General features: G+C 38.5%; 1 long non-coding RNA gene across 2 annotated transcripts; it reads right to left on the bottom strand.

Moving 5' to 3' along the window:
- Positions 1 to 10,780: 10,780 nt before the first annotated feature.
- On the bottom strand, positions 10,781 to 14,437 carry LOC133727444 (uncharacterized). 2 transcript variants are annotated; one of them, XR_009855181.1, is made up of 4 exons: positions 14,299 to 14,437; positions 14,082 to 14,196; positions 11,860 to 11,933; positions 10,781 to 11,536 (listed from the first exon to the last, which is right to left on the bottom strand). It is a non-coding gene; the product is annotated as an uncharacterized LOC133727444 (long non-coding RNA). The 2 variants fall into 2 exon arrangements; XR_009855182.1 differs by having other exon boundaries at positions 14,082 to 14,225; positions 14,299 to 14,428.

The following is a 14,437-nucleotide window of genomic DNA, read 5'->3' as shown; positions in this document are numbered from 1 at the left end:
TTGTCGAGATCGCGAAATAATTTCTCGTACGATCATCAATAAGTTCAACACATTTTTCCGGGGCTCACATTTCAACTTTTGAATTTCAAAATAACCTAGACCTAAAGTCTTCCCACCTAAAGTCTCTAACAATAATCAGCTCTTTCCTATCCTCCACACATGTTCTTTGTGCACTTTCTTCTCCTTTCTTCCTTCAATTGAATCTCCACTGAGAGTTTGGAATTGGCCTTTGACTTATTCATACCAAATGTTCCTCCATGAGTGTAGATCATCCAGGTAAAATTTCAGAGCTTAGTTCGTCATGGTTTGGCCAGAAATGCTGTCGGAATCCGTACAGGTCCGGTTTTGCAGTTTTCATCTTTTAGTTAGAAATTTGTGCCGATCGTTTGAAGGCCTTCCACTCCGAACTAGCTCTTTCCCTCTTCATACGAAATGATCCTTAGGATGTTTATAATGTATCTGGAAAGTTTCAACTCATTTGAAGTTCATTTGGTCAGTCTGTCGCTCCTCCTTCCTTGCCTAGCTCGGTTTCTCCTAGCCGGAGTAGGAAAATGTGCTAAAGTTGACTTTTTAGTGCATTTCCAAGCTTCTCCATCATTTCCTAGAATGATAAGGAAAACATAATAAATATATGTAAATAAACACAAAGGTTAAGCAAAAGTGCAAGATTAGGGGAATAATTAGTAGGTAATTATGGACCTAACACATAGCTACAAAAGGTCAATCTGATTGATCCACCAACCACTGCACCCATATGATCCCGAATCATTGTGGCCAATCCATATGTAGCAGAGGAGTCAGTCCAAGCCGCATCACAGTTGATCTTTACAAAATCGGCCAGCAGAGGAGACCAGTTAGATGGGAAAGCTGGCCTTGGATGTTGATGGGTAGTGCTTATGCTTCTAGCTCCCTAAAACTCACAAACCAAATTGATACTAGCCTTATAACTTGCTGTGGCCGGGGACAAAGCCTTCATTTGATAAATAAATTCACACCTTGCAGTCCATATCTTCCAATCTCTAATTAACTAGAGTCCCATGCACAACACAATACAATTTTCAGTCCTGTGACCTACAAGACATACCAATTTTGCAACACAAGTAAATGATTTTACATTTCTACCAAACCAAGAACAACCAGAGAGTGGAGACTAAGAGAGTACTAAAATCTTATCTCCAAAATCGTGAATCTACTCCGGAAATAAAATATCATAAATCTAAAATTGTGGAAGGCTATTGTTCCCCTAAATGGGTTGTATTATAGGTTGAATATCACTGCCAGTCCTTATTCAGTAGAACTTGGTTTCTAGGTATGGCCCCCGACCAAGAAAATCCTTTCCTTTCCATCAGAGCAATGCTAGAAAGAATGATTGAGTTAGAAATTGGTCACAAAATCTAAGAAGTATTGCATGAAATGATCCATTCTTATGAACAATCTTGCTTTTGCAATGTTTATTTCACTTGTCCTTATATACCCATTCTATGACAGACAATGCCTGTATTTCTTTTTGTTTTTAGAATAGACTGACAATGCCTGTTAAAGTAGAATATTATTTATGATTAATTTCAGTTTACCTACTCCAACTTTAGGGCAATCTTCATATTAGTCCTTATTCTTTTAATTTCATCAAGATTACCCCTGTACTCTCAATTTTAATCAGCCGTGTCCAATCTATCCAAATCTTCCATCAAGTGATGACGTGGCAGAAGACAGAGTTGCAAAATTCCTATAGTGCCCCTCGTCAAACCTAAATGAAGAAGAAAAAAAAAACAAATCTTTTTCTTCAATTTTCTCGGTTCTTCAGTTCTTCTACGACTCTCTAGTTCTTCAGTTCTTCAGTTTTTGACCTGGTCTATCAGAGTCAATCCCAGTCTGTTTACAAGGCTGGGTTTCCCTTATTTCCATTTCCGTTGTTGAAATGGAATTGAGAAACTGCGAGTTTTCCACCTAGTGAGATTGGCTGCTTCACCTTCTTCTAGTCACTATAAATCTTCAACGCCTTGGATTTTGTCTTCAAGAACCCATTTTCTTGCATCAGCTTTCGATGGGTTTTAGGCTTAGTTGATAAGACATTGGTCCAGATGGGTTTGGGCCTCGGCATGCTGTAGCACGAAGACGACTACCTCGATCTCGACCCGTACATGGAGTCTGACTCCGATGAACACTTCCGCAACTGAAATCCGAAGAGCTGGAGCTCGAATTCAAGAACCTTCTGTCGAAATTGGCCGTTGAATTTCTTCAAACCACGACTTTCTCTGCAGACGCAGCTTTCTTCTCCATCCATCTCTATCAAGTAGGCTCGCGGGAGACTCATGATTTCCTCCTCTGCTTTGACGGGCATTAATTAATAGAAACAATACTGCATTGTTTTGAGGGTTTGTTGTATAAGGAAATGTCTTCCTTTGCTTCTTCATCTATAATTTGTTTCTGTGATTCAAATCACATTGCTCCTGGCTACGGGGGTTCACAATTTAGGTAAAGATTTTAGATTTTTTCTCTCGGGTTTCGTTCATTTTCAATTTTTTTTTGTTTTCTTATTCTCAAGTTTCATGCTTTGTGGGTTTGAATATGAGATTTTGGACATTGGGTTTTGTCTATGTTCAATCTATCTAGGTTCAATGAAGTTTTGGATATTTGATAATTGAGAGTTGGTTAGATTCATTATATTCTTGCTTTATCTAAATCAATTGGGGTTCGTGTTCCTGTTAGTTTCTGCAAAAAGTTAAGATTTTGGGTTGATTGGTAATTGGGTATTTGGGACTAAGTTTTGATAAAGTGAAATGGAGGGATTAACTCTGATCTTGTATAGATTGTTATGGTTGTTTCTGCTTCTACAGATTCTCAAAAACGGTAATAGATGCATATTGAAGAACTGAAAAAATAAGAGAAATTTTATTTTATTTTATTTTTTCATTTAAGGGTGATGAGGGGCACTATAGGAATTTCGCAACTCCGTCTTCTGCCACGTCATCACTTGACGGAAGATTTGGATGGATTGGACACGGCTGATTAAAATTGAGAGTACAGGGGTAATCTTGATGAAATTAAAAGAAGGATTAAATTATGTTTAGTCCCTGTACTATGACCATTTTTTCGTTTCAGTCCCTGACATTCTCAATTAATCTGAAAAGTCCCTAACGTCAAAATTTCCGTCTGATTGGTCCCTCCCGCGTCAAATTAGGAGTTGGCCTTAGGTGAAATGTCCAATATACCCCTCTGTTATTTCTTTTTCCTTTTTAATTTCTTTTTCTCCTTTTTTTTTTTTCTTTTTAATTTCTTTTTCTCCTTTTTTTTTCTTTTTAATATCTTTTTTGCTTTTTCTTCTTTTTTTCTTGTTCATTTTTAATTTCTTTTTTTCCTTTTTTTTTTCTTTTCATTTTGCCTACTTTCTCCTTCATCAACCCACTAATTCCATTCCGATCAAACTCCACAACCCATTTGTTTCTCTCCCCAAATTGAAACCAAACTCAGCAAAGACCTAGTTTGGCGGTGCAGAGATGGACATCGAGCAAAAGCAAGAGGCTAGGAGCTGATCGATCACTTCTTCACCTTCTCTGAAGCCATCTCCCTCTGTTGGGATCCGCCCTCGCCTCCATCATCGCCGACGCCATCTCCCAAACACAAGCAGATCCCAATTAGCTCGGAAATTCGCCGCTAAACCACTCCCCTCTTGTTTTCACAGCCTACTTCTCTCTCTCCCACTCAAATCTCACTTTCTCTCTCCACATCAAGCCTCAATTTGGAAACTTTTCACTGAAAACTACCATTTTTTCAGACCCTGAGGTTTTTGGGTCTTGCTCAAAATGGTGATTTGGATTTTGGGTCTGGTTGAAATGATGCTTTTTGATGGCCAAGTTGACCAAAACCAGAAGTCATGAAGAAGAAGAATAGTGATGGAAAAGGAAAATGGCCGCCGGCGTGGAGAATAATAATTGAGGTTTCGGATCGATCTGGATTGGTTCGCCGACGTGGCGCTACCGATGCAGCAGGATACGATGGTCATTAAAAAGGAAAAAGAAAAAAGAAAAGAAAAAAGAAAAAGGAAAAAAGAAAAACAAAAAAAGGAAAAGGAAAAAAGAAATTAAAAAGGAAAAAGAAAAAAAAAAAAAGGGCCGCCGGCATGGAGAACAAGAATTGGGGTTTCGGGTCGATCTGGATTGGTTCGCCGACGTGGCGCTACCGATGCAGCAGGATACGATGGTCATTAAAAATGAAAAAGAAAAAAGAAAAAAAAATTAAAAAGGAAAAATAAAAAATAAAAAAGCAAAAAAGAAATTAAAAAGGAAAAAGAAAAAAGGAAAAAAAGAAATTAAAAAGGAAAAAGAAAAAAAAAGGAGAAAAAGAAATTAAAAAGGAAAAAGAAATAACAGAGGGGTATATTGGACATTTCACCTAAGGCCAACTCCTAATTTGACGCGGGAGGGACCAATCAGACGGAAATTTTGACGTTAAGGACTTTTCAGATTAATTGAGAATGTCAGGGACTGAAACGAAAAAATGGTCATAGTACAGGGACTAAACAGAATTTAATCCTTAAAAGAATAGGGACTAACATGAAGATTGCCCTAAAGTTGGAGTAGGTAAACTGAAATTAATCCTATTATTCAAACCAATTTTAAATAAAAAAAAATATATAATGTGTATTATAGAGAGAGCTTCTAATGAGGACTCCATGAGGACTTTCTTGTGAGACCTACTTTTCGATCACATTTCCGTAAATCAACTATTAGATGTCTATATATTCATGTGTAGATCATTTATGCAATTTGTCAACCAAATTGAAAATCGTTAAGACATTCATAATCGTGAGGTTCATGTTTGACAGATTTGGTTTGTCCATTGATTTGATCTATTTCGCTACCTTAACGGTTAGTAATTTGGAAAAAGAATTTCAAAAGCGAACTACTCATGCATACATAAATATCTAACGGTTGATTTTGGGTAATGTAATCGAAAAGTAGTCCTCCCAAACATTGATTAGAAAATCTTCATGAAGTCCTCATTTTAGTATTCCTCTCTAGTAGCTCTCCTATGTCTTATATATCATCAAATAAAGCTAGCTTAATTACTCAGAGCTCCCGAGTTATCGTCTTAGTAGTTTTCTGTAGTTATTGGTTTTAGGATAAAATATTGTTTACTCCCTATACTTATAGAGTTTCGACATTTCAATCCCTGACGTTTCAATTTCACCTAAAAACTCCCTAAACTCTCCAATTTTTCACCCAATTGGTCCTGCGAGTTTCCATGTTTTCCGGCGACCATTGGTTTCAATCAGGTATCAGAGTTTGTGTACTTGTCGAGGTCTACCTCTCGGTATAACTGAATTTGAATTTGGTTGAGATGTGGAGATTTTGATATTTTGGGCAACGTCGGCCACCGTGTGTGGCTACTGTGCACGGCGGTGATTTGGTATTTTTGGTCGTTTCTGATGATAACTTGAGAGAGAAAGGTTTGCACAGTTTTGGCGTCGAAGAAAGGGAGGTGGAAGGTGAATTGATTTGGTTTGGGTGTGCTCCAATTTGGTTTGGAGCCGCCGTTTGGAGAGGGGTGACTGGGAGGGGTGGTGGTGCTTGTTGGCATGACGAGGATGATGGATGGATGGTGGGATGGCCAGCACTTGCTCGGAGCGACGGGTACGCCAGCGGTGGTGGGCCGGCGAGGTTTTGGCTTGCGAGATGGTGGCGCGAAGATCACAATAGTCTGCACTCTTGGCTTGGATTTGCAGTGAAGATAAGGACGGAGACGGGAGAAGGGAAGAAGAAGAGGTTAAAAGAAAAGAGAGGGAGAAAAAAAAATAATATATATATATATATATATATATATGAGGGGTAAAATAGTCATTTTAGTGTGAAAGGAATGCCACGTCAGCAAGATGATGGAGCTTTTGATGGAAAGTAGACGACAAGGACCAATTTGGTGAAATTGGAGAGTTTAAGGAGTTTTTAGGTGAAACTGAAACGTCATGGACTGAAACGTCGAGACCCTATAAGTATAGGTAGTAAATAGTATTTTGTCCTTGATTTTAGTATTGGTCAGTGAACTTCTGGTTGCTTGTTCTCGGTTGGATCTCTTTTTGTTTGATTTTCTAATGAACTGTTGCAGTATTCAGACTATTACATCTATATCTTGCTTTTCACGTGTTATCTTATTTATAAGTTATTCAGGCATTCTCTCATGTGTTATGAATTGCGAATTACATTGAACGAAAGAAGATGTGTAGTCTAGGTTACTGGTATGCTCATGTAAGTAAGAATTAAGGTTTTGTATAGGAATGCCAAAGGGGGGACATTGTTAGTATAAGCTTAATGTATATTGGCATTCCTAATACAAAATCTAGAATAATAGGTCTAAGCTAGAGTTGTGTCTTAATTCGGATGAAGCTTCTGTTGTATGAAATGGGAACTCAATGCAGTCAATGCTTTAGCTGACTCCTCAAGGTACTTCACAGGTAATTGCATATGCATTTCATATGGTTTTGTGTCTTTGTGCATACTGGGATTGATGCAAATGTTGCTTGTTTCCTATTAGAGTTAGACACGTTTTTGTAGAATCACTGTAAATCTGTATGTAATTAGGATTTTATTTAATTAGGATATCCTGTAATTATGGAAAGTTTGTTTCCTATTAGAGTTAGACACGTTTTTGTTAGACTACTCCTTTGTACTTGTATATATACCCTCATTGTGGGATGAATAGAATTATCGAATTAACCCTGAATTGAAGTATTCTTTTCTACTTGGTATCAAAGCAGGTTCAATCCTTTGAACTTGCGCTGCATCCTTTGAATCCTAAATCCCAAAGAACGCCACAAACTGTTGCGTACCACAACCGTTGAAATCAAACCATCCTGAATTTCAAACCACCATCACTCTACCTTTTTTCGGAAAAAAGAAGAAAAAAAAAAATCCAAAAGATTCATATCCATCTTGAAACCCTAAAAAATCCAATCCTGCAAAAATTCTAAATTCATCAATGGTGCAATCAGAGAAATAGGCTATGGAGTATTCGGTAACTACCGAATTTTCTGTTATGGCTCAACACAAATAGGGTCCTCCTCCAGGCTTCTCAGGACCTTCTCCACGCCGTCCTCTAGGTAAACCAAATCCATATGCAAACAAAAAGTGCATTATCTGTGGGGAATTAGGTCATAGCAAGGAGCGGTGCTATGAAGTGATTGGTTACCCTAATTGGTGGGACTTCACCAAGAAACCGCGAAAGAATCTGGGCAAGGCCGCTGTTGCTACTACAGAGGAAGTTTACCTAGACAATGCCTTCGCTAATGTAGCGCAGTCAGGTATGAATGGTAAGGTTACTTTTAATAGTACATGACTAATTGATACAGATGCATCTGACTATATGACCAATGACCTTAGTCTTGTGAAAAACCTTAGACGTTCCCCTCAAAACGTTGTCTCTACTGCTGATGGTACTCCAACTCCGGTCACCGGAGAAGGTTATATTGCTTTATCTGATACCTTAACCCTTGAATCTTTCTTAGTTGTTCCATCATTAGCTTATCATCTCCTGTCTGTTGGTCAAATTATTTTAGCTCTTGTATGTATTGTGACCTTCTATCCGTCTTTCTGTGTGTTTCAGGACATTTTGACTCGGCGGATTCTTGGTTATGGTGTTAGAAGGGGGAAATTATACTATCTGGATCTGACAAAGACTGGAAAGAAACAGAAGCATCTTTTGGGACAAGCTAATCAGATCAACGGGGTAGAGAATACGAAGGAAGCTGTATGGTTATGGCATCGCCGTTTAGGTCATCTATCCTTTAGTTATCTTAAGAAGCTGCAACCTCATTTGTTTTCAGTTGTTAGTGATTTGGATTTCCACTGTGACATTTGTGAACTGGCCAAAAGTCACCGTATTTCATATTCACCAAGTCTTAATAAAAGTCCCGTTCCTTTTATGAAGATTCACTCTGATGTCTGGGGTCCTGCGAAAATTCCTTCTCTTTCTGGAGCTCGGTATTTTGTAACGTTTATTGATGATTGCACTCGCATGACATGGGTGTCATTACTGAAGAATAAGAGTGATGTATTTGGAATGTTTACCGAATTTCACAAAATGGTGGCAACTCAGTATCAACAATCTATCAGAGTGTTTCAGACTGACAATGGTGGAGAGTTTTGTGAATGGCCCTATGATTGAGTTTTGCTGGTCACATGGAATTCGTCATCAAACCTCCAATTCTTATACTCCTCAACAGAATGGTTTAGCAGAACGGGAGAACAGGCAGTTGATGGAAGTTGTTCGTGCTTCCTTGTTTGGCATGAATGTACCTCGGTCCTATTGGGGAGAAGCAGTGAAATCAGCAGCATATCTTATCAACCGTACTCCTTCACGGATGATTGAGTTTCAGAATCCTCATCAGAAGCTTCATACACTTTTGACCATCCCTTCTATGCCTAATTTGGAGCCCCGGGTGTTTGGGTGCACAGCTTATGTTCATATTCCCAAGCCTCAAGTGTATATTTTTTGGTTATGCTGAAATCCAGAAGGGTTATCGATGTTATGATCCTCCTACTGGCACTATACATGTCTCTCTTGATATTGTTTTTCATGAATCCGAGCCTTATTACTCAGGGAAAGCTTTTCAGTCTTCCCTTCAGGGGGATAGAGGTTGTGAAGGGAATCCTCATTCTATTATTGATTTTGATGCCTTTGAAGACTTGGAAAATTTGGAGGAACGATTTGAAGGTAGAAATTCTGAAACAGAAAATGTAGTTGCCGAACAGTGCATTGTGAATTCCGAAACAGAAAATGCAACTCCCGAACAGAGTGTTGTGAATTCTGAAATAGAAAATGCAACTGTCAAACAGAGCGGTGTGAATTCCGAGACAGAAGAGACGACTTTCTTGGATAGTTTGAATCAAAATCAAGACGTATCTGAAGCTCACACACAAGATATTCCCCCTTCTTCATCACCAACTGAAGATCCCGGTCAGAATGATCCACCTCAGGTACCCCTAAACTGTAATGAGTCTTCTGGGTTAGAAAGTGTCGAACCTAGGAAATCACAAAGGGTTATCACGGGAATTCCTAAGAAACAATATGAACCAGATATCGAAGCCAAAGCTAAATACCCTATAGCTAATTTTATATCTGACCATAGGATTTCTGGGTCACATGCACTTGTTGTTGATCAATTATCTACTGTATCTATTCCTAGTAACGTGCAGGATGCATTGACGGATCCAAAATGGACAAAGGCGATGAATGAAGAATTGGAAGCTCTTCAAAAGAATGCAACATGGGAGCTAGTACCTATGCCACACTAGGCCAATAATTCAATCAGACGACAGTTTTTCACTGTCGTCTGAGTATAAAGGCTGCTGTTGTCTATCTCAATGCCGTCTGATACATAATTAGACAATACCAAAAAACTGTCGTCTGATAAAGTTTAGTACAACAGCAGCTACTATCATGTCTGTTGTCTGAATACCATGAAGAACAATAGCAGCTTATGTACTTACTGTTGTCTGAAGGTGTGCCAGACAACAGGGGCTTATATGCTTGCTGTTGTCTAAAGGCTTGGTCAGACAATATGTACTTGCAAATCCCATTGTCTATCCATTATTGATACTATAGATTTCTCCAAAAACACCATTGTTTGTTGTTTTACTGGACAATGGCTTTCTCGTTCTTTTAGTCCTTAAAGTATTATAGTTAGATGACTCATACAACAGTTTTTGTTAGGAATTTTATGATGATCAATTATTGCACAATAGTTTTTAGTTGGAATAGAATGGTCCGAGAGACATTCAAAAGACCTACATTCTGCATATATGGGATCCAAATGACAACCCAAAACACATTCATTTATGTAAAGATTCGATACATTCATCCATATATCCAACAAAGTCATTCATCCCAACATTAACCCCAACAATAAACTTATACTTGTCCATAAATGTGATGCACATTAACCCTGCCTAAACCTCACAAATAAGTGAAAACAATGCACAAGCAGCTTTAAGTACATCCTTTTGTTTACCCTCGGTAAGAACCTGCATATAATAATGTAGAGATGAGTGAATACATTATATACTAGTATTGTATATCTTAAGAAGCTGTAAAAAGATTGTAGAAATATTAGAGATAAAGGCGTTCAATTAGTCAAATGAAAATTAGAGTTCTTACTAGAATTTACTCCTTTCTACCTGCTAAGAGAGTCCTATTTACAACATCAACTAGCAAAGCATAAGTTTATGGAATTTAAATCTTCTTATGTACACATTTAAATCTTCTTACTACTCTATATTTAATTGTTTCTATATAGCGCACAGTATTTAACCAAACCAATCATACAAATGTGAAATGCCACAGACCAACAATGGTAGAACATAACATACCAACAAATGAAAACCTACAGCTATTAAACACGACACGATCGTGCCATATATTCATGAGCCATCAGTACACTTGGTAGGAGGCAAATCAATCTTAATGAATATAGGAGACTTACAATTGAGTTTCTCACAGGGTAAGAACCTGGATATAATAATGCAGAGTTGAGTGAATAGGCTATATACTAAGAATTATACATTGGACTAAACAACAGCTGAAAGTACAACATATTCTACCAGCCAATTATCCCAACAGTCAATTTTTGGCAAAGATTTCTAGCAGAGTAGAAGAGTTGAAACCCATACTTGGTCTGCTCCAAAACCAGATCTTAGAGACAATTCAATCCAAAACAAGCATGTTACATATTGTAACAAAACCTAGAGATTTTGAAGCTGTCTACTTTCTTTTACACACACACACACACACACACACACAGAGCCCCCTGATGCATTGACGTGGGTTCCATTATGAAAATGAAAGTGAAGGCACTAGTAACCATTCAACATATTAAATAGATATCTGTGATTTTGAAGGCTACATAAACATCTATTAAATAGATATGCAGCCCTAGAACACTGAACATAGATAAAATCCTATTGCAATTTTCCCATTGTAACATGAAAATGAGTATCTTTCACAGACTTCAGGACCTCCCACATATTTATAGGTGTCCCGTAGAGAAGTCTGAGCTGATTAAATCCTTATACTTGGGTCTTGGCATCAAAGTGGAAAGAAACAAACAGTCAAAGCTAGTGTGGCATAAAGATGTTACTATCGTAGTACCAAACCGATAATTGTTGCAGCCTGTGACTATCCTCACTTAATGTAGCTCCATTCATTATGGAAAGCCACATGCGTCAAGAACAGTAAGCATTGTTCTCAACAAATTTAACATTTGTGTCAAGAAATCAGGATTACAACTACCATAAAAACAAAAGTAAAATCTAGCTAGTTACTGACTCAATTCTTGTAGGGATGGAAACTGGAAAGGACATTGTCAGATAATCAATTAAATAGTATCTACTATCCTTGGGAGGAGAAACAAGAAAGATTAACTGTAAAGAAGTAGAAGTAGGCCAAATATTAACTGTAAAGAAGTTGAAGTAGATCTTATATTTTGACTTACAGAGATTTGGAGCAATTGAGTCTTCCAATATTGACTGAGAATAGGTGAAGCAAGCTTTCCGAACACATATTAAGAAAAATAGAACAAAGATTCAATTTGACAATCAAAACAGTAGAACAAGTATCTAATCAATAATCCAGCTTTTTAAAAGAAAAATATAGATTCAATCATTTCTGGCACTTTCTACAAAACAATTTGCTACTTTGCTAGCACTCTCAACAAAACCATTACTCCATTTTCATTTTACAACAGATCAACCAACTATATTACAACTAGGTCAGTCCACTACAACAAATCAGCAGAAAAAGAAAAAATAGCAGTGAACAATAGAACAAAGAATCAGTAAATGTGAGAATTGACGAATATGAGATGAATACCATTTGGAAGCATTGACAATAAGTAGAACTTTCCCCTTGTACACACTAAGATCCGCATCGTTGCCATTAGCATCCTGCATTAACAAACTTAACAAGTCAACCATCAAAGGGACTGCAAACTGATTGAATATGAAGGTTTACCTTGACAGTGAGATCATAAATTGAATATCACTAGTTGCATCATTCCTGAATAGCAGTTAACAGAAGTCTTACTTAAAACCCAAAGACTACTAGAGTTAGAAAACTAGAAAATTTACACACACACATAAATATATATATATATATATATATATATAGTACCTCGTTAACAAAGAAAAACCCTAGATTTGAAATAAAATCGAATCAAATTAAAGAACCCAAAGGTTTCCTTACATTTTCTCGACTACGCTGTCTTAGCTAGAAAGAGTTGTTCTTGAATTGGGTATCGGGACTTGGCTTTCTAAAGATAAGAAACAAAAAATTATAATTTTAACTAAAGGGCTGCCAAACAAGCAAATCTGGGCACTTGGGTTTCTAGCTAAAACCCCAGAAATTAAAGCCATCAACTCATGAATACAGTAGCCTCACATGCACCCAATTAAAACAACATACAACCAAATCACTTCCTTCAATACATAATTTAAAATGAAACCACATGGATTAGTGTAGGCTTGAAGTATAATTTCCAGGAAACAAGAACAAAGATCAAACATACCAAGTCACAGAAATTCTTTCTAATCAAGGGAAAGGGAAACTAACATCTTTGCTACTACTACCAGATTGCATATATTTCTCTCATATGTTACATTCTAGCAAATCATGTTAGCATTGCATATTGCTGAGAAGTAGCTTTTTTTTTTTTTTTTTTTTTTTGAAGTGGGCCTGGTGCGGCTGCCCTCAAGCCTTAATTAATGAAATTGCAGAATACAAGGGGGGGACATAGAGCCTGAACCCCAAATGACAATAAGCATAGAGAGAACATCCTAGATTAAAACCCGGATTCTCCACAAAATCTATGTATTCTAACAAGCACCAATTAGCAAAGAGTGCACAAATGGCTATTCTATTTGCTTTGACATAGCGGTGACATACCGGAAAGAGAACTCTATTACGAAGAAGCATAATTACCTGCTTTAGCACAGCTTTCCCACTATGTTGCCGCACGGAAATAAATCCGGCGACACTCAATTTCATCCTGCCACTAGGAGGTTGCGTCCATTTGATCAAACAAATAGCTCGCCGCCTCGCTAGGCCAGACAAGGCACACAGAGTGTGCATACCGGGACCAAGCCCACGTCGCCCTACCCAAAAAAGGTTGGGACTTATTACTGGCATATAGCCACTTCTTACTAAAAGTAAATAATAATTAGACAAAACAGAAAAGGAAAAGTAAAGTAGGCAAAGGGGCAAAGCCCAGACCACGTTATCAACCGGCCCAAACCCAAGGTTTTCATCACAGAGGCCATGACGCCACGCGCAGGCGAGAAGCTCCCACGCCGTGCCACCACCGGCAGCAGCACCAGACGATCCGATCGTAGCCACCAGACGATTAGACAACGCCGTCCGATTCTGGATCCACACCAAACAGATCGTCCGCCAAACAGACCGTCCGACGATCTCCGATCCCACCAAACAGATCGTCTACGCTCCTCCCTGGGGTTCTGCGACACCAGCCCCACTGACCAGCCTTCTATTCGCCGCTGCCTCTCTGCGTCAGAGACTCCACGAGCCCAGAGCCGCGACGCCGTCACCCTGCAAACCTTCCTTCGACTGGACCGCACAACATAGGACACAACGTCCCTTCTGGCCTGTCCGACGACGCCGCCGCGAGGGCGTGCCGTCGGACCAAGCATGCACTCCTAAGGGAAGACCAGACACCTAGGGTTTAGAGAGAGAGAGGCACTTATTCTAACAGATTTGATATACACCGGACAATCCTCGGGTCCAAATCCCGTGAAGTTTATATATAATTTACATTAGAATACATGGTTGCTCTAAACGGATAGAATTAAATGTAGGAATTCTGCTCTAACAGATAAAATTAAATGGCTGCTCTAATATGCTCTAATGATTCTAGAGATCAAATATCAAACTCAATCTCAACACATCCAATTGCAGATCATTCAAACTGAACACATCCAATTCTAAGCAATCAAAATCGTTGCAGAACTCATACATTATCAACACATCCAATTTCCAGAATAACCAAAACTCATAAATCTGAAAAGAAGAGAAATTGGTACTAGAGCACCACTTGACTTGGAGAGATTTTGCCTCTTCATTTCCAGCAATCAGACAGAAGCTCTCAGCATCAGTATTGGGTATTGGACTTTTGGGTAATCAGTTTACGACCTCACCCTAAACACCAAACATCACGATTCACGAATCTGGACAACCCATTCCCAATTATCAAACATCATCAGCATCATGGGTACTGGGTAATCAGTTTATGGTGTTTACCTAAGATTCAGGGATTTAAGCCTTCAAGGAGTCGCAGAGATCAGAAATGCAGACTCGTAGTGGAGGTGACTCGGTGGCAGAGGATGTGGCTCAGGCAGACTGAAAGGGGAGGTGGATTGGTGGCTGGAGCCTGGAACTC

This window comes from Rosa rugosa, chromosome 1 (assembly GCF_958449725.1).
Source record: "Rosa rugosa chromosome 1, drRosRugo1.1, whole genome shotgun sequence".
NCBI classification, from domain to species: domain Eukaryota; kingdom Viridiplantae; phylum Streptophyta; class Magnoliopsida; order Rosales; family Rosaceae; genus Rosa; species Rosa rugosa.
This window is presented reverse-complemented; position numbering and strand designations above follow the sequence as displayed.